Source organism: Ambystoma mexicanum, chromosome 4q (assembly GCF_040938575.1).
Source record: "Ambystoma mexicanum isolate Mex_15411 chromosome 4q, UKY_AmexF1_1, whole genome shotgun sequence".
Lineage (NCBI taxonomy): Eukaryota > Metazoa > Chordata > Amphibia > Caudata > Ambystomatidae > Ambystoma > Ambystoma mexicanum.
This window is the reverse complement of record NC_090928.1, coordinates 432,879,410-432,901,134: the sequence shown is the minus strand read 5'-3', so window position 1 is coordinate 432,901,134 and position 21,725 is coordinate 432,879,410. Positions and strand designations below refer to the sequence as shown.

Here is a 21,725-nt window from a genome sequence, read left to right as displayed (position 1 = left end):
TGTCCGACTGTTTTACCTGTATTAAATAAATTCAAGAAAACATTCACAATCTTAACATTTTATGTAATGAGCAACACATTTCTACATTTGAAATACTCCTGTTCATCACCTGAAACATAGGGTAAACACCATTAAGCTGTTTAGGATTTCTTCGTATGATACAAGCTGTGTTTTACATTCACCCAAGTTCTACTGGTGAAATTATCAGATTGAAATAGTCCATTGGAAGCTCATATGAATGTTATAAAACTGTGGTGGAAACCAATAATATGCCCTTAATGAAATGTATTAATTGGTACAGCTGACCAGAAGTGCACTGATATCTTAGTTCTACAAGTTCCATGCAGTCACCCACTCTATCACCTTTTAAAAAAAGGGCAGTTTTCAGCATTCAAGGGTTTATGTCAGTGGTAGAGCGTAGGAGCGCAGTTCAAGAAGTCCCTGTTTCGTAACCATATATCCTCTTCAATAGATCCTTTAAAAATGTTTTTCAACCCAATGCACTGTAAGAAACAATAGGATATATCATCATTTCATATACAAAACAATGAACAATTGGGTTTAACTATGCTCTTAGCAGAAAATCAACAACTGCCGTAGAGAAGTAGTTACATTTTGCAGAATTTGTGCATTTGACAAACGTTTTTTCCATGTTCCAAGATCTACATGTAATACGAAATGTATGAATTCTTGCAATGTAACCCTCACTGTATTTTACCAAGGCAGATAAAGGCCATCCTTCGCACCCCATATAGTTATAAGGAGGGTTTGGTGGCTGAAATTGCATTGCTTTGATGGTGATTGCATGTTGCTTCCACTTTGTACATATTACTGAATGAATACAGTTGAATATTTCAGAACTGGGGGTATAGCTCAGTGGTAGAGCATTTGACTGTAGATCAAGAGGTCCCTAGTTCAAACCTGGGTGCCCCATTGTCCGACTGTTTTACCTGTATTAAATAAATTCAAGAAAACATTCACAATCTTAACATTTTATGGAATGAGCAACACATTTCTACATTTGAAATACTCCTGTTCATCACCTGAAACATAGGGTAAACACCATTAAGCTGTTTAGGATTTCTTCGTATGATACAAGCTGTTTTTTACATTCACCCAAGTTCTACTGGTGATATTATCAGTTTGAAATAGTCCATTGGAAGCTCATATGAATGTTATAAAACTGTGGTGGAAACCAATAATATGCCCTTAATGAAATGTATTAATTTATACAGCTGACCAGAAGTGCACTGTTGTCATTAGTTCTACAAGTTCCATGCAGTCAACCACTCTATCACCATTTTAAAAAAGGGCAGTTTTCAGCATTCAAGGGTTTAACTCAGTGGTAGAGCATAGGAGTGCAGTTCAAGAAGTCTGTCATGATCTCTGCTTCCAAAAGATCAGGACTTGCCCGACCCCCTTGGAAGCAGACCCATAACCCCGGTTCCGAGTGCCAGCCAGTCCCAATTGGGACCTTTTGGACCCTGTCCTGGCGCCAGTGGCACCAGGCTCATAAAGATGCCCAGTCCCAGCGCTGGAAGCGCCGGGCTCATAATGCTTGGGTGGACTTACCTGCAGCAGACCATGCTGCTTACTTACCTGCCAGTTGAACCTCTGATCCTCTTCTGTTTGGGACTACTTTTCCTGTTGGGTGGGGCAGGAGCCACTCCCTAGGTTCAGAACACTGGAACTCTTCTGGAAAGCAGGAACTCTTTTCTTACCTAGGCGTGGCTGTGGAAGGAGACACCTAAGCACTACAGGAGGCTATTTAAACCACACCCGATGGATGAATCTTGCTTTGCGTTATTCTGCATTCTCTGCAGCAGAACGCTCATCGTGTCTTCTGCTTCTGATCCTGGGCCTAAGGGAATAAAGGCTTACCATCCTGGAATCCAGTCTTCAGCAGCATCTGTAAAGACAAAGAAAGAACAGGTTAGCACTACGGTCTTCAGTGGCAGCGCATCTCTTACCTGGTCCATCGGCTGTCACCAACGCCTCGCGCTGCATTCCGGCATCTGAAAGACAAAGGCTTACCTACTCTTCGCATGCTCTGGAGGTCTTCGCACTGCATTCCGGCATCTGAAAGACAAAAGCTTACCAGCTCTTCGCACGCTCCGGAGGCCTTCGGCGCTGCATCCCGCATCTGAAAGACAAAAGAAGGTGCGTTTAAAGACATTGGGCAATTTTATTACTCACGTGCCATTACTCCTTCCCACGCCGAATCCAGTGGGTATTCCAGCACCCTTCAGCTTCTCTAAAGCTCCGAACTTGTACCTGCAAGATAAAAGGGACAGTTAGTGCGCATCGTGAAGCAGGCTACAAGCGCTTACTTACGTGCTTCCAGGCGCTTCTATTCCTCACGCGGGTTCGATCCTCAACTCTCATCAGCCCGCCATCCGCCATCGCCGGAACCCTGCAAAACAAGAGATATCATTACAAAAGACTTTTAAGACATTTGAAGTGCCCAGAACTTACCGTTCGTGCAGTTAACGACGGACAGCAGTCCTCTGAGGTCAAGAGGCCTGCACCCTTATCCAGTCAAGAAACTGGTTACGGCACCCTGCCCCGAGGCATATGGAGAGCTCGGCGTTCACTTACCTAAGGTGAGGGCGTTAACCTTTGGGGTTCTACAGGAGAAGAGAAAGGGAAGAGGAGAGAGGCACCCAATAACCCCAGTTCATTAATCCCATATTTTCTATCTGCAGACATCTTACTCTTCGAGTCAGACATACAGTGCACAGAGGTCCAGCCCAAAGAGCCAACCGTGTGTTACACATCACCTTTGAAGATACGGCATTCACCCAGTCAAGACCGGCGCCTCTGCGGGAATCAGGTGAGCGTTACAAAGTCCCTGTTTCATAACCTTATACCCTCTTCAATAGATCCTGTTAAAATGTTTTTCAACCCAATGCACTGTAAGAAACAATAGGATATATCATCATTTCATATACAAAACAATGAACAATTGTGTTTAACTATGCTCTTAGCACAAAATCAACAAACTGCAGTAGAGAAGCAGTTACATTTTGCAGAATTTGTGCATTTGACAAAAGTTTTGTTTCCATGTTCCAAGATCTACATGTGATACGAAATGTATGAATTCTTGCAATGTAACCCTCACTGTATTTTACCAAGGCAGATAAAGGCCATCCTTCGCACCCCATGTAGTTATGAGGAGGGTTTGGTGGCTGAAAATGCATTGCGTTGATGGTGATTGCATGTTGCTTCCACTTTGTAAATATTGCTGAATTAATATAGGTGAACATTTCAGAACTGGGTGTATAGCTCAGTGGTAGAGCATTTGAGTGCAGATTAGGAGGTCCCTAGTTCAGATGTGGGTGCCCCCTTGTCCAACTGTTTCACCTGTAGAAATGTTTTTTTTAAATTAAATAAATTGAAGAAAACATTTACAGTCTCAGCATTTTATGTAATACCAACACTGTTCTACATTTGAAATGCTCCTGGTCATCACCTGAAAAATAGGGTAAACACCATTAAGCTGTTTAGGATTTCTTCGTATGATACAACCTGTGTTTTACATTCACCCAAGTTCTACTGGTGATATTATCAGTTTGAAATAGTCCATTGGAAGCTCATATGAATGTTATAAAACTTTGGCGGAAACCAATAATATGCCCTTAATGAAATGTATTAATTTGTACAGCTGACCAGAAGTGCACTCATGTTATTAGTTCTACAAGTTCCATGCAGTCACCCACGCTATCACCTTTTTTTAAAAAAAGGGCAGTTTTCAGCATTCAAGGGTTTAACTCAGTGGTAGAGCGTAGGAGTGCAGTTCAAGAAGTCCCTGTTTCATAACCATATACCCTCTTCAATAGATCCTGTTAAAATGTTTTTCAACCCAATGCACTGTAAGAAAAAATAGGATATATCATTATTTCATATACAAAACAATGAACAATTGGGTTTAACTATGCTCTTAGCACAAAATCAACAAACTGCCGTAGAGAAACAGTTACGTTTTGCAGAATTTGTGCATTTGACAAAAGTTTTTTTTTTTCTCCATAATCCAAGATCTACATGTGATACGAAATGTATGAATTCTTGCAATGGAAACCTCACTGTATTTTACCAATGCAGATAAAGGACATTTTTTGCACCCCATATAGTTACAAGGAGGGTTTGGTGGCTGACAAAGCATTGCTTTGATGGTGATTGCATGTTGCTTCCACTTTGTACATATTACTTAATTAATAAGGTGAGCCTTTCAGAACTGGTGGCATAGTTCAGTGGTAGAGCATTTCACTGCAGTTAGAGAGGTCCCTAGTTCAAACCTGGGTGCCCCCTTGTCCAGCTATATTACCTGCAGAAATATTTTGGAATTAAATAAATTGAAGAAAACATTTACAATTTCAGAATTTTATTTAATAAGCAACACAGTTCTAAATTTGAAATGCTCCTGATCATCACCTGAAACATAGGGTAAACACTATTAAGCTGTTTAGGATTTCTTGGTATGATACAAGCTTAATTTTACATTCACCAAAGTTCTACTGGTGATATCATCAGTTTGAAATAGTCCATTGGAAGCTCATATGAATGTTATAAAACTTTGGCGGAAACCAATAATATGCCCTTAATGAAATGTATTCATTTGTACAGCTGACCAGAAGTGTACTGATGTCATTTGTTCTACAATTTCCATGCAGTCGCCCACTCTATCACCTTTTTAAAAATGTGCAGTTTTCAGCATTCAAGGGTTTAACTCAGTGGTAGAGTGTAAGAGTGCAGTTCAAGAAGTCCCTGTTTCATAACCATATACCCTCTTCAATAGATCCTGTTAAAATGGCTTTGAACCCAATGTGCTGTAAGAAACAATAGGATATATCATCATTTCATATACAAGACAATGAACAATTGAGTTTAACTATGCTCTTAGCACAAAATCAACAAACTGCAGTGGAGAAGCAGTTACGTTTTGCAGAATTTGTGCATTTGACAAAAGTTTTTTTTCCATGTTCCACGATCTACATGTGATACGAAATGTATGAATTCTTGCAATGGAAACCTCATTGTATTTTACCAAGGCAGATAAAGGACATCGTTTGTACCCCATATAGTTATAAGGAGGGTTTTGTGGCTGAAAATGCATTGCTTTGATGGTGATTGCATGCTGCTACCACTTTGTACATATTACTGAATTAATAGAGGCGAACATTTCAGAGCTGGGGGTATAGCTCAGTGGTAGAGCATTTGACTACAGATCCAGAGGTCCCTAGTTCAAATATGGGTGCCCCTTGTCCAACTGTTTCACCTGTAGAAATTTTTTTTTTTTAATAAATTGAAGAAAACATTTTCAGACGCAGCATTTTATGTAATACCAACACTGTTCTACATTTGAAATGCTCCTGATCATCACCTGAATCATAGGGTAAACACCATTAAGCTGTTTAGGATTTCTTGGTATGATACAAGCTGTGTTTTACATTCACCCAAGTTCTACTGGTGATAGTATCAGTTTGAAATAGTCCATTGGAAGCTCATATGAATGTCATAAAACTGTGGTGGAAACCAATAATATGCCCTTAATGAAATGTATTAATTTGTACAGCTGACCAGAAGTGCACTGTTGTCATTAGTTCTACACGTTCCATGCAGTCACCCACTCTATCACCATTTTAAAAAAAGGCAGTTTTCAGCATTCAAGGTATCAGCTCAGTGGTAGAGCATAGGAGTGCAGTTCAAGAAGTCCCTGTTTCATAACCATATACCCTCTTCAATAGATCCTGTTAAAATGTTTTTCAACCCAATGCACTGTAAGAAACAATAGGATATATCATCATTTCATATACAAAACAATGAACAAGAATGATTAACTATGCTCTTAGCACAAAATCAACAAACTGCAGTAGAGAAGCAGTTACATTTTGCAGAATTTGTGCATTTGACAAAAGTTTTGTTTCCATGTTCCAAGATCTACATGTGATACGAAATGTATGAATTTTTACAATGGAAACCTCACTGTATTTTACCAAGGCAGATAAAGGACATCTTCTGTACCCCTTATACTTATAAGGAGGGTTTGGTGGCTGAAAATGCATTGCTTTGATGGTGATTGCATGTTGCTTCCACTTTGTACATATTACTGAATTAATATAGGTGAACATTTCAGAACTGGGGGTATAGCTCAGTGGTAGAGCATTTGACTGCAGATCAAGTGGTCCCTATTTGAAATCTGGGTGTCCCCTTGTCCAACTGTTTTACCTGTAGGTATATTTTTTTAATGAAATAAAATGAAGAAACCATTTACAATCTTAGCATGTTATGTAATGAGCAACACATTTCTACATTTGAAATACTCCTGATCATCACCTGAAACATAGGGTCAACACCATTAAGCTGTTTAGGATTTCTTCATATGATACAAGCTGTGTTTTACATTCACCCAAGTTCTACTGCTGATATTATCAGTTTGAAATAGTCCTGGAAGCTCATATGAATGTTATAAAACTTTGGCAGAAACCAATAATATGCCCTTAATGAAATGTATTAATTTGTACAGCTGACCAGAAGTGCACTGATGTCACTAGTTCTACAAGTTCCATGCAGTCACCGGCTCTATCACCTTTTTTAAAAAAGGGCAATTTTCAGCATTCAAAGGTTTAACTCAGTGTTAGAGCGTAGGAGTGCAGTTCAAGAAGTCCCTGTTTCATAACCATATACCCTCTTCAATAGATCCTTTTAAAATGTTTTTCAACCCAATGCACTGTAAGAAACAATAGGATATATCATCATTTCATATACAAAACAATGAACAATTGGGTTTATCTATGCTCTTAGCACAAAATCAACAACTGCCGTAGAGAAGTAGTTACGTTTTGCAGAATTTGTGCATTTGACAAACGTTTTTTTTTCCATGTTCCAAGATCTACATGTGATACGAAATGTATGAATTCTTGCAATGTAACCCTCACTGTATTTTACCAAGGCAGATAAAGGCCATCCTTCGCACCCCATGTAGTTATGAGGAGGGTTTGGTGGCTGAAAATGCATTGCTTTGATGGTGATTGCATGTTGCTTCCACTTTGTAAATATTGCTGAATTAATATAGGTGAACATTTCAGAACTGGGTGCATAGCTCAGTGGTAGAGCATTTGAGTGCAGATTAAGAGGTCCCTAGTTCAGATCTGGGTGCCCCCTTGTCCAACTGTTTCACCTGTAGAAATGTTTTTTTGAAATAAATTGAAGAAAACATTTACAGTCTCAGCATTTTATGTAATACAAACACTGTTCTACATTTGAAATGCTCCTGGTCATCACCTGAAAAATAGGGTAAACACCATTAAGCTGTTTAGGATTTCTTCATATGATACAACCTGTGTTTTACATTCACCCAAGTTCTACTGGTGATATTATCAGTTTGAAATAGTCCATTGGAAGCTCATATGAATGTTATAAAACTTTGGCGGAAACCAATAATATGCCCTTAATGAAATGTATTAATTTGTACAGCTGACCAGAAGTGCACTGATGTTATTAGTTCTACAAGTTCCATGCAGTCACCCACGCTATCACCTTTTTAAAAAAAGGGCAGTTTTCAGCATTCAAGGGTTTAACTCAGTGGTAGAGCGTAGGAGTGCAGTTCAAGAAGTCCCTGTTTCATAACCATATACCCTCTTCAATAGATCCTGTTAAAATGTTTTTCAACCCAATGCACTGTAAGAAAAAATAGGATATATCATCATTTCATATACAAAACAATGAACAATTGGGTTTAACTATGCTCTTAGCACAAAATCAACAAACTGCCGTAGAGAAACAGTTACGTTTTGCAGAATTTGTGCAATTGACAAAAGTTTTTTTTTTCTCCATAATCCAAGATCTACATGTGATACAAAATGCATGAATTCTTGCAATGGAAACCTCATTGTATTTTACCAAGGCAGTTAAAGGACATCGTTTGCACCCTATATAGTTATAAGGAGGGTTTGGTGGCTGAAAATGCATTGCTTTGATGGTGATTGCATGTTGCTTCCACTTTGTACATATTACTGAATTAATAGAGGCAAACATTTCAGAGCTGGGGGTATAGCTCAGTGGTAGAGCATTTGACTACAGATCCAGAGGTCCCTAGTTCAACTTTGGGTGCCCCCTTGTCCAACTGTTTCACCTGTCGAAAATTTTCTTTTTTCAAATAAATTGAAGAAAACATTTTCAGACTCAGCATTTTATGTAATACCAACACTGTTCTACATTTGAAATGCTCCTGATAATCACCTGAAACATAGGGTAAACACCATTTAGCTGTTTAGGATTTCTTCGTATAATACAACCTGTGTTTTACATTCACCCAAGTTCTACTGGTGATATTATCAGTTTGAAATAGTCCGTTTGAAGCTCATATGAATTTTATAAAACTTTGGCGGAAACCAATAATATGCCCTTAATGAAATGTATTAATTTGTACAGCTGACCAGAAGTGCACTGATGTCATTAGTTCCAAAAGTTCCATGCAGTCACCCACTCTATCACCATTTTAAAAAAAGGGCAGTTTTCAGCATTCAAGGGTTTAACTCAGTGGTAGAGCATAAGGGTGCAGTTCAAGAAGTCCCTGTTTCATAACCATATACCCTCTTCAATAGATCCTGTTAAAATGTTTTTCAACCCAATGCACTGTAAGAAACAATCGGATATATCATCATTTCATATACAAAACAATGAACAATTGGGTTTAACTATGCTCTTAGCACAAAATCAACAACTGCTGTAGAGAAGTAGTTACATTTTGCAGAATTTGTGCATTTGACAAACGTTTTTTTCCATGTTCCAAGATCTACATGTGATACGGAATGTATGAATTCTTGCAATGTAACCCTCACTGTATTTTACCAAGGCAGATAAAGGCCATCCTTCGTACCCCATATAGTTATAAGGAGGGTTTTGTGGCTGAAAATGCATTGCTTTCATGGTGATTGCATGTTGCTTCCACTTTGTACATATTGCTGAATTAATATAGGTGAACATTTCTGAACTGGGGGCATAGCTCAGTGGTAGAGCATTTGACTGCACATCAAGAGAACCCTAGTTCAAATTTGGATGCCCCCTTGTCCAACTGTTTTACCTGTAGAAATATTTTTTTAAATAAATAAATTGAAGAAAACATTTACAATATTAGCATTTTATGTAATGAGCAACACATTTCTACATTTGAAATACTCCTGATCATCACCTGAAACATAGGGTAAACACCATTAAGCTGTTTCAGATTTCCTCGTATGATGCAAGCTGTGGTTTACATTCACCCAAGTTCTACTGGTGATATTATCAGTTTGAAATAGTCCAGTGGAAGCTCATATGAATGTTATACAACTGTGGTGGAAACCAATAATATGCCCTTAATGAAATGTAATAATTGGTACAGCTGAGCAGAAGTGCACTGATATCATTCGTTCTACAAGTTCCATGCAGTCACCCACTCTATCACCTTTTTAAAAAAGGGCAGTTTTCAGCATTCAAGGGTTTAACTCAGTGGTAGAGTGTAGGAGTGCAGTTCAAGAAGTCCCTGTTTCATAACCATATACCTTCTTCAATAGATCCTGTTAAAATGTTTTTCAACCCAATGCACTGTAAGAAACAATCGGATATATCATCATTTCATATACAAAACAATGAACAATTGTGTTTAACTATGCTCTTAGCACAAAATCAACAAACTGCAGTAGAGAAGCAGTTACATTTTGCAGAATTTGTGCATTTGACAAAAGTTTTTTTTCCATGTTCCAAGATCTACATGTGATACGAAATGTATGAATTTTTACAATGGAAACCTCACTGTATTTTACCAAGGCAAATAAAGGACATCTTCTGTACCCCTTCTACTTATAAGGAGGGTTTGGTGGCTGAAAATGCATTGCTTTGATGGTGATTGCATGTTGCTTCCACTTTGTACATATTACTGAATTAATATAGGTGAACATTTCAGAACTGGGGGTATAGCTCAGTGGTAGAGCATTTGACTGCAGATCAAGAGGTCCCTATTTGAAATCTGGGTGTCCCCTTGTCCAACTGTTTTACCTGTAGGTATATTTTTTTAATTAAATAAAATGAAGAAACCATTTACAATCTTAGCATTTTATGTAATGAGCAACACATTTCTACATTTGAAATACTCCTGATCATCACCTGAAACATAGGGTCAACACCATTAAGCTGTTTAGGATGTCTTCGTATGATACAAGCTGTGTTTTACATTCACCCAAGTTCTACTGGTGATATTATCAGTTTGAAATAGTCCATTGGAAGCTCATATGAATGTTATAAAAATTTGGCAGAAACCAATAATATGCCCTTAATGAAATGTATTAATTTGTACAGCTGACCAGAAGTGCACTGATGTCATTAGTTCTACAAGTTCCGTGCAGTCACCCACTCTATCACCTTTTTAAAAAAGGGCAGTTTTCAGCATTCAAGGGTTTAACTCAGTGGTAGAGCGTAGGAGTGCAGTTCAAGAAGTCCCTGTTTCATAACCATATACCCTCTTCAATAGATCCTTTTAAAATGTTTTTCAACCCAATGCACTGTTAGAAACAATAGGATATATCATCATTTCATATACAAAACAATGAACAATTGGGTTTATCTATGCTCTTAGCACAAAATCAACAACTGCCGTAGAGAAGTAGTTACGTTTTGCAGAATTTGTGCATTTGACAAACGTTTTTTTTTCCATGTTCCAAGATCTACATGTGATACGAAATGTATGAATTCTTGCAATGTAACCCTCACTGTATTTTACCAAGGCAGATAAAGGCCATCCTTCGCACCCCATGTAGTTATGAGGAGGGTTTGGTGGCTGAAAATGCATTGCTTTGATGGTGATTGCATGTTGCTTCCACTTTGTAAATATTGCTGAATTAATATAGGTGAACATTTCAGAACTGGGTGTATAGCTCAGTGGTAGAGCATTTGAGTGCAGATTAAGAGGTCCCTAGTTCAGATCTGGGTGCCCCCTTGTCCAACTGTTTCACCTGTAGAAATGTTTTTTTTAAATTAAATAAATTGAAGAAAACATTTACAGTCTCAGCATTTTATGTAATACCAACACTGTTCTACATTTGAAATGCTCCTGGTCATCACCTGAAAAATAGGGTAAACACCATTAAGCTGTTTAGGATTTCTTCGAATGATACAACCTTTGTTTTACATTCACCCAAGTTCTGCTGGTGATATTATCAGTTTGAAATAGTCCATTGGAAGCTCATATGAATGTTATAAAACTTTGGCGGAAACCAATAATATGCCCTTAATGAAATGTATTAATTTGTACAGCTGACCAGAAGTGCACTGTTGTCATTAGTTCTACACGTTCCATGCAGTCACCCACTCTATCACCATTTTAAAAAAAAGGGCAGTTTTCAGCATTCAAGGGTTTAACTCAGTGGTAGAGCGTAGGAGTGCAGTTCAAGAAGTCCCTGTTTCATAACCATATACCCTCTTCAATAGATCCTGTTAAAATGTTTTTCAACCCAATGCACTGTAAGAAAAAATAGGATATATCATTATTTCATATACAAAACAATGAACAATTGGGTTTAACTATGCTCTTAGCACAAAATCAACAAACTGCCGTAGAAAAACAGTTACGTTTTGCAGAATTTGTGCATTTGACAAAAGTTTTTTTTTTCTCCATAATCCAAGATCTACATGTGATACGAAATGTATGAATTCTTGCAATGGAAACCTCACTGTATTTTACCAAGGCAGATAAAGGACATTTTTTGCACCCCATATAGTTACAAGGAGGGTTTGGTGGCTGACAAAGCATTGCTTTGATGGTGATTGCATGTTGCTTCCACTTTGTACATATTACTTAATTAATAAGGTGAGCTTTTCAGAACTGGTGGCATAGCTCAGTGGTAGAGCATTTCACTGCAGTTAGAGAGGTCCCTAGTTCAAATCTGGGTGCCCCCTTGTCCAGCTATTTTACCTGCAGATATATTTTGGAATTAAATAAATTGAAGAAAACATTTACAATTTCAGAATTTTATTTAATAAGCAACATAGTTCTAAATTTGAAATGCTCCTGATCATCACCTGAAACATAGGGTAAACACTATTAAGCTGTTTAGGATTTCTTGTAATGATACAAGCTTAATTTTACATTTACCAAAGTTCTACTGGTGATATCATCAGTTTGAAATAGTCCATTGGAAGCTCATATGAATGTTATAAAACTTTGGCGTAAACCAATAATATGCCCTTAATGAAATGTATTCATTTGTACAGCTGACCAGAAGTGTACTGATGTAATTTGTTCTTCAAATTCCATGCAGTCACCCACTCTATCACCTTTTTAAAAATGTGCAGTTTTCAGCATTCAAGGGTTTAACTCAGTGGTAGAGTGTAAGAGTGCAGTTCAAGAAGTCCCTGTTTCATAACCATATACCCTCTTCAATAGATCCTGTTAAAATGGCTTTGAACCCAATGCACTGTAAGAAACAATAGAATATATCATCATTTCATATACAAGACAATGAACAATTGGGTTTAACTATGCTCTTAGCACAAAATCAACAAACTGCAGTGGAGAAGCAGTTACGTTTTGCAGAATTTGTGCATTTGACAAAAGTTTTTCGTCCATGTTCCACGATCTACATGTGATACGAAATGTATGAATTCTTGCAATGGAAACCTCATTGTATTTTACCAAGGCAGATAAAGGACATTGTTTGTACCCCATATAGTTATAAGGAGGGTTTTGTGGCTGAAAATGCATTGCTTTGATGGTGATTGCATGTTGCTACCACTTTGTACATATTACTGAATTAATAGAGGCGAACATTTCAGAGCTGGGGTTATAGCTCAGTGGTAGAGCATTGAACTACAGATCCAGAGGTCCCTAGTTCAAATATGGGTTCCCCCTTGTCCAACTGTTTCACCTGTAGAAAACATTTTTTTTTAAATAAATTGAAGAAAACATTTTCAGACGCAGCATTTTATGTAACACCAACACTGTTCTACATTTGAAATGCTCCTGATCATCACCTGAAACATAGGGTAAACACCATTAAGCTGTTTAGGATTTCTTCGTATAATACAAGCTGTGTTTTACATTCACCCAAGTTCTACTGGTGATAGTATCAGTTTGAAATAGTCCATTGGAAGCTCATATGAATGTCATAAAACTGTGGTGGAAACCAATAATATGCCCTTAATGAAATGTATTAATTTGTACAGCTGACCAGAAGTGCACTGTTGTCATTAGTTCTACAAGTTCCATGCAGTCACCCACTCTATCACCATTTTAAAAAAGGGCAGTTTTCAGCATTCAAGGTATTAACTCAGTGGTAGAGCATAGGAGTGCAGTTCAAGAAGTCCCTGTTTCATAACCATATACCCTCTTCAATAGATCCTGTTAAAATGTTTTTCAACCCACTGCACTGTAAGAAACAATAGGATATATCATCATTTCATATACAAAACAATGAACAATTGTGTTTAACTATGCTCTTAGCACAAAATCAACAAACTGCAGTAGAGAAGCAGTTACATTTTGCAGAATTTGTGCATTTGACAAAAGTTTTGTTTCCATGTTCCAAGATCTACATGTGATACGAAATGTATGAATTTTTACAATGGAAACCTCACGGTATTTTACCAATCCAGATAAAGGACATCTTCTGTACCCCTTATACTTACAAGGAGGGTTTGGTGGCTGAAAATGCATTGCTTTGATGGTGATTGCATGTTGCTTCCACTTTGTACATATTACTGAATTAATATAGGTGAGCATTTCAGAATTGGGGGTATAGCTCAGTGGTAGAGCATTTGACTGCAGATCAAGAGGTCCCTATTTGAAATCTGGGTGTCCCCTTGTCCAACTGTTTTACCTGTAGGTATATTTTTTTAATTAAATAAATTGAAGAAACCATTTACAATCTTAGCATTTTATGTAATGAGCAACACATTTCTACATTTGAAATACTCCTGATCATCACCTGAAACATAGGGTCAACACCATTAAGCTGTTTAGGATTTCTTCGTATGATACAAGCTGTGTTTTACATTCACCCAAGTTCTACTGGTGATATTATCAGTTTGAAATAGTCCATTGGAAGCTCATATGAATGTTATAAAACTTTGGCGTAAACCAATAATATGCCCTTAATGAAATGTATTAATTTGTACAGCTGACCAGAAGTGCACTGATGTCATTAGTTCTACAAGTTCCATGCATTCACCCACTCTATCACATTTTTAAAAAAGGGCAGTTTTCAGCATTCAAGGGTTTAACTCAGTGGTAGAGCATAGGAGCGCAGTTCAAGAAGTCCCTGTTTCATAACCATATATCCTCTTCAATAGATCCTTTTAAAATGTTTTTCAACCCAATGCACTGTAAGAAACAATAGGTTATATCATCATTTCATATACAAAACAATGAACAATTGGGTTTAACTATGCTCTTAGCACAAAATCAACAACTGCCGTAGAGACGTAGTTACATTTTGCAGAATGTGTGCATTTGACAAATGTTTTTTTTCCATGTTCCAAGATCTACATGTGATACGGAATGTATGAATTCTTGCAATGTAACCCTCACTGTATTTTACCAAGGCAGATAAAGGCCATCCTTCGCACCCCATATAGTTATAAGGAGAGTTTTGTGGCTGAAAATGCATTGCTTTGATGGTGATTGCATGTTGCTTCCACTTTGTACATATTGCTGAATTAATATAGGTGAACATTTCTGAACTGGGGGTATAGCTCAGTGGTAAAGCATTTGACTGCACATCAAGAGGACCCTAGTTCAAATTTGGATGCCCACTTGTCCAACTGTTTTACCTGTGGAAATATTTTTTTAATTAAATAAATTGAAGAACACATTTACAATATTAGCATTTTATGTAATGAGCAACACATTTCTACATTTGAAATACTCCTGATCATCACCTGAAACATAGGGTAAACACCATTAAGCTGTTTCAGATTTCCTCGTATGATGCAAGCTGTGGTTTACATTCACCCAAGTTCTACTGGTGATATTATCAGTTTGAAATAGTCCATTGGAAGCTCATATGAATGTTATAAAACTTTGGCGGAAACCAATAATTTGCCCTTAATGAAATGTATTAATTTGTACAACTGACCAGAAGTGCACTGATGTCATTAGTTCTACAAGTTCCATGCATTCACCCACTCCATCACCTTTTTAAAAAAGGGCAGCTTTCAGCATACAAAGGTTTATATCAGTGGTAGAGCGTAGGAGTGCAGTTCAAGAAGCCCCTGTTTCATAACCATATACCCTCTTCAATAGATCCTGTTAAAATGTTTTTGAAGTCAATGCACTATAAGAAAAAATAGGATATAATATAATTTCTTATACAAAACAATGAACAATTGGGTTTAACTATGCTCTTAGCACAAAACCATCAAACTGGAGTAGAGAAGCAGTTACGTTTTGTAGAATTTGTGCATTTGACAATTTTATTTTTCCATGTTCCAAGATCTACATGTGATAAGAAATGCATGAATTCTTGCAATGGAAACCTCACTGTATTTTACCAAGGCAGATACAGGACATTTTTGCAACCCATATAGTTATAAGTAGGTTTTGCTGGCTGAAAATGCATTGCTTTGATGGTGATTGCATGTTGCTTCCACTTTGTACATACTACTGAATTAATATAGGTAACCATTCCAGTACTGGGGGTATAGCTCAGTGGTAGAGCATTTGACTGCAGATAAAGAGGTCCATGGTTCAAATCTCGGTGCCCCCTTGTCCCGCTAGTTTACCTGCATAAATATTTTTGAATTAAATAAATTGAAGAAAACATTTACAATTTCAGCATTTTATGTAATAAGCAGCACAGTTCTACATTTGAAATGCTCCTGATCATCACGTGAAACATAGTGTAAACACCGTTAAGCTGTTTAGGATTTATTCATATGATACAAGCTTTATTTTACATTCACCCAAGTTCTACTGGTGATATTATCAGTTTGAAATAGACCATTGGAAGCTCATATGAATGTTATACAACTTTGGCGGAAACCAATAATAAACCCTTAATGAAATGTATTAATTTGTACAACTGACCGGAAGTGCACTGATGTCATTAGTTCTACAAGTTCCATGCAATCACCCACTCTATCACCTTTTTAAAAAAGGGCTCTTTTCAGCATTCATCGGTTTATCTCAGTGGTAGAGCGTAGGAGTGCAGTTCAAGAAGTCCCTGTTTCATAACCATACACCCTCTTCAATAGATCCTGTTAAAATGTTTTTGAACTCAATGCACTGTAGGAAACAATAGGATATATCATCATTTCATATACAAAACAATGAACAATTGTGTTTAACTATGCTCTCAGCACAAAACCAACAAACTGCAGTAGAGAAGCAGTTACGTTTTGCAAAATTTGTGCATTTGACAAACATTTTTTCAATGTTCCAAGATCTACATGTGATACAAAATGTATGAATTCTTGCAATGGAAAACATCCCTGTATTTTACCAAGGCAGATAAAGGACATCTTTTGCACTCCATATAGTTATAAGGAGGGTTTGGTGGCTGAAAATGCATTGCTTAGATGGTGATTGCATGTTGCTTCCACTTTGCACATATTACTGAATTAATATAGGTGAACATGTCAGTACTGGGGGTATAGCTGAGTGGTAGAGCATTTGACTGCAGATAAAGAAGTCCCTAGTTCAAATCTGGGGGCCCCCTTGGCCAGCTATTTTACCTGCAGAAATATGTTTGAATTAAATAAATTGAAGAAAACATGTACAATTTCAGCATTGTATGTAATAAGCAACACAGTTCTAAATTTGAAATGCTCCTGATCATCACCTGAAACATAGGGTAAACACCATTAAGCTGTTTAGGATTTCTTCGTATGATACAAACTTTATTTTACATTCAGCCAAGTTCTACTGGTGATATTATCAGTTTGAAATAGTCCATTGGAAGCTCATATGAATGTTATAAAACTTTGACGGAAACCAATAATATGCCCCTAATGAAATGTATTAATTTGTACAGCTGACCAGAAGTGCACTGATGTCTTTAGTTCTACAAGTTCTATGCAGTCACCCACTCTATCACCTTTTTAAAAAAGGGCAGTTTTCAGCATTCAAGGGTTTAACTCAGTGGTAGAGCGTAGGAGTGCAGTTCAAGAAGTCCATGTTTCATAACCATATACTCTCTTCAATAGATCCTGTTAAAATGTTTTTGAAGTCAATGCACTATAAAAAACAATAGGATGTAATATAATTTCTTATACAAAACAATGAACAATTCTGTTTAACTATGCTCTTAGCACAAAACCATCAAACTGGAGTAGAGAAGCAGTTACGTTTTGCAGAATTTGTGCATTTGACAAACTTTTTTTTCCATGTTCCAAGATCTACATGTGATACGAAATGTATGAATTCTTGCAATGGAAACCTCACTGTATTTTACCAAGGCAGATAAAGGACATCTTTTGTACCCCTTATACTTACTTATAAGGAGGGTTTGGTGCCTCAAAATGCATTGCTTTGATGGTGATTGCATGTTGCTTCCACTTTGTACATATTACTGAATTACTATAGGTGAACACTTCAGTACTGGGGGTATAGCTCAGTCCTAGAGCATTTGACTGCAGTTCAAGAGGTCCCTAGATCAAATATAAGTGCCCCGTTGTCCAACTGTTTTACCTGTAGAAATATTTTTGAATTAAATAAATTGAAGAAAACATTTATATTCTCAGCATTTTATGTAATAAGCAATACAGTTCTACATTTGAAATGCTCCTGATCATCGCCTGAAAAATAGGGTAAACACCATTAAGCTGTTTAGGATTTAGTAAAATGATACAAACTTTATTTTACATTCACCCAAGTTCTACTGGTGATATTATCAGTTTGAAATAGTCCATTGGAAGCTCATATGAATGTTCTAAAACTTTGTCGGAAACCAATAATATGCCCTTAATGAAATGTATTAATTTGTACAACTGACCAGAAGTGCACTGATGTCATTAGTTCTACAAGTTCCATGCAGTCACCCACTCCATCACCTTTTTAAAAAAGGGCAGTTTTCAGCATTCAAAGGTTTATCTCAGTGGTAGAGCGTAGGAGTGCAATTCAAGAAGTCACTGTTTCATAACCATATACCCTCTTCAACAGATCTTGTTAAAATGTTTTTGAAGTCAATGCACTATAAGAAACAATAGGATGTAATATCATTTCTTATACAAAACAATGAACAATTCTGTTTAACTATGCTCTTAGCACAAAACCATCAAACTGGAATAGAGAAGCCGTTACATTTTGCAGAATTTGTGCATTTGACAAACTTTTTTTTCCATGTTCCAAGATCTACATGTGATACGAAATGTATGAATTCTTGCAATGGAAACCTCACTGTATTTTACCAAGGCAGTGTTGGGTATTTTGTGGATATTTGGGGCTTTGCGGTATTTTCTTACCGCCAAAATACCTTTAGCAATAATCACTCTCTATATTCATATTGGGTCACACATGACAATAATACATCGCATTATTTCAGAATTCAGACCTATTTAGATGATATGCGCGGTAGTTTGCGTGGTTGGTTGGTATAGTGGTTGGTTTATTTGTGGCCCCAATATCCAACATCCCTTGTTTTTTATCTAGATTGTTCTTGATCACTAGAGAGACCTCAGGCCTACATTTTAGGGATACCACATTTTCAGTGTTAGTGTTGTGTGCCACCATGGGCTATTGTGGTATTTTTGTGGTAATTTCCACTACCTTATATACGGTAGGGAACTATGTCCAGAGAGTCTCTCTTCCCGTTGACTCATGTACCTCCAACAGGCTATGCTACAAACAGTCACTCACAACTGTCAATAATGAATAGAATCATGCACACATCTGCTTTAAACTGACAATTGCACTGTTTAAAAATCTACCCACGTTTAAACCTTTCACCATGAAAAATGAAAGAGAGAAATAATACACACTAGCTATCTGTTTTCAAATATTTTTGTATTATAGAAATTTCTTTTAAACACAGTTTAACTTTTTTTACAGAAATAAATGAAATGGTATAACATTATTTTTGATAAAATGAACAGAGAGCTGCGAGAATATATTCAATTGGTAACATTAAATATGCTGATAAGAGACTGAGACTCCCTCGAATACACTGACTGAACAGTTTCGCACACTTTCGCACAGCTGCCACTCGCTTCTATAATTACCTTATCTGTTCAGCATGAGTTTTCTCCGGCTATTCTCTTTCTGAATTTGGCTCCCTTGAAAATCAACCCCAGTGAGAACAAGCGTCTGCCGTTCTCAAACCGGGGTTATTGCCTGGAACTCTCAGCTTTTGCAGCAGGAATCCCCAGCCAGGAAACAAATCCTTCTCCCAGCTCTGCAAGATCTCGATTGTTCTCCCCCTCCCCTCAAGCTTCTCCAGCAAAGTTCTACTCACAGCCTCTAGCATGATACTTACTATGACGCTGCTCCAATCAGAATCAATCATGTCATCTCCTCCCTCACTACACAATGGCTCACTTCTACAGTGGCAATTGTAACAAACTGATTTCCTGTTCCTTCGACCTCTTTGCTTCCTGTAGTTATGTGGACAGAGCAGCAGAAAAAAAAAATGAATGTGCTTTTAAAAGTTCACTTTCAGAGTAGGCCTAATTCTGCAGTGGAGACACATTTTTATTAGTGGGTTATGTTAAATGAAGTTTTATTAGTCAGGTTAGTTATTAATAAGGTTAGTTATTAATTTTCAAATCTGTCTCTTGCAACATAGGCATTTCAGATGAAAAATAGCGTGCATTTTGAATGTGCACATGTGTGCTTTTAACTGTAAAAATAGATTTGCATCTTATATGTAAAAATTGTTTTTGACTGAATAGCCTACCTTTACTTATATGTCCATGTTACTCTGGCAACACATATAGCAATGCACCACACCCATGTGGTGGTGCTGCATCAAAAAAAATGCTACCTGTGCCGTAGTGCTGTACTCTGTGCTGTAACACGCCAAATATCCTTACATACCCTCCTTTTGTTTTTAGAACTTGGCTACGATCCAAGCCAATTCCTAAAAACAACTTGTTCTTTTTTTTCTTTTAAAATGCATGTGTATTGGGATATCTTTCTCTTCCTGACGTAGCTACTAAAATCAGTAACATTTTCATTTTTACTGATAGCACAATCAACCATCCACCCATGATTAGCACCAGGACAGCCAAACCCACTATTGAGCATTCCCCCCAGGTTCCCCAATTAAATCTTTCCACTTCTATTATCCCCAGATTACTAATTGTAATATTGTTTTTTCTCAAATTTATTTTTATAACATGTCTTTCTTTGTGATTCAATAAATATTCCACATCCGGATCTATTGGAAAAGTATCCCTTTGAAAAAAATCGATATTTTCCACTTGGCTTTCCCAAACATCATTTGTTACATGAAACAATGTTAACCCTCCAATTGACACAATTGTATCCTTTGGAACCTGTAAATAAAAAACATTATATTTCACCTGTTTAACCATGTATGTTCCATGGTTTAAATGTACTACCGTCATGTTCTTTAAACAGGTGCTGACCAACCATTTACCTCTGACCATCTTAGCCTGTGCCAGTTCTTCACTCCCCATATTGCTAATAATCACTTCACATCCTTCTGATATACTTGGGTCAGATTTCAAACCACAAACAGCATCTGTGGCATCAGGAACAAACGGTTTACCTGGACACATATAATTTTGTTCTTTAAATTTGACACATGTTTCCAGGTTTGGTATTAAATAAACTTCAGGTTCCCATGACTGAAATGCCACCACTTCTGGAGTCTTAATCTTAATAAATGTGTCCTCTTGCCAAAATCCCAGGTTGTGTACCCACTTCGTTTGATAAATAAGTTCAGGAGCTACATATGGGATGCATAGCAAAAATCCAATCTCTAGTCCTTCCAAGTCCACTTATAACGGCATTGCATTACCCATTTCAAATGCAGTTTTTACCTGTATTATATCAATTTCCCTCCTGGTCAATCTTTCTATCATTTGGCGAAAAATATCCTGCGAAACAAAATACAAGGGGATATGTCCTTGAATCAATTGTGAAACTGCAGTTTGAACTTCTCTCATATAATTCGTTAATAGTCTATCAACAGGACTCATTATGTTCAATATTTCATTTAAAGTTCTGTCATGCTTAAGTATTATTTTAGTCGGCCGTTGCATCACATCTGCTTGTTCATTTAGAATGATTGCAGTTTCATTTATGAATCTTACTTGTTCATCCAGTCCCCCTCTAATCCCATCTAATGTTTTTTGTATTATTTCTAGGTCAATACTCAGTTGTTGCGCTTTAGTACTCATTGTTCCTACTGAAATAGAATTGGCTGTTGATATTGTGGTACCTATTATGGCTCCAACTATAGACATTACCAATGATATCGCGAGCATCACCGACCTCTCTTTCCTCTCCTCTTCTTAATGTCTGCTGAATTCACAAATGTTTTCTCCAACTGCATTAATATATCTCTTATTGACTGCTTAGTGTCCTCTTTTCTTATTTCCAGCCACTCTTTAGTCTGTTCAATCTTAATTCCGGTATTGTTCAAATGTTTTTCAATCAAAATCTCAGGATTCAATGGTATGTAGATATTTTGGAAAATCATCCTTCGATCACTCATGATGAATCCTGGTGCCTCTTCCACCGCGATACCAGATGCTGGTCCAGGTTGAATGACAACCTGTGCTTCTGAATT

At 37.1% G+C, this 21,725-nt stretch overlaps 2 non-coding genes across 2 annotated transcripts; both read left to right on the top strand.

The window, feature by feature from the left end:
• The first annotated feature begins 5,188 nt into the window (after positions 1-5,188).
• Positions 5,189-5,260, top strand: TRNAC-ACA (transfer RNA cysteine (anticodon ACA)). The gene has a single exon. It is a non-coding gene; the product is annotated as a tRNA-Cys (tRNA).
• A 2,783-nt stretch (positions 5,261-8,043) lies between these two features.
• TRNAC-ACA (transfer RNA cysteine (anticodon ACA)) lies at positions 8,044-8,115 on the top strand. The gene has a single exon. It is a non-coding gene; the product is annotated as a tRNA-Cys (tRNA).
• Positions 8,116-21,725: the final 13,610 nt, after the last annotated feature.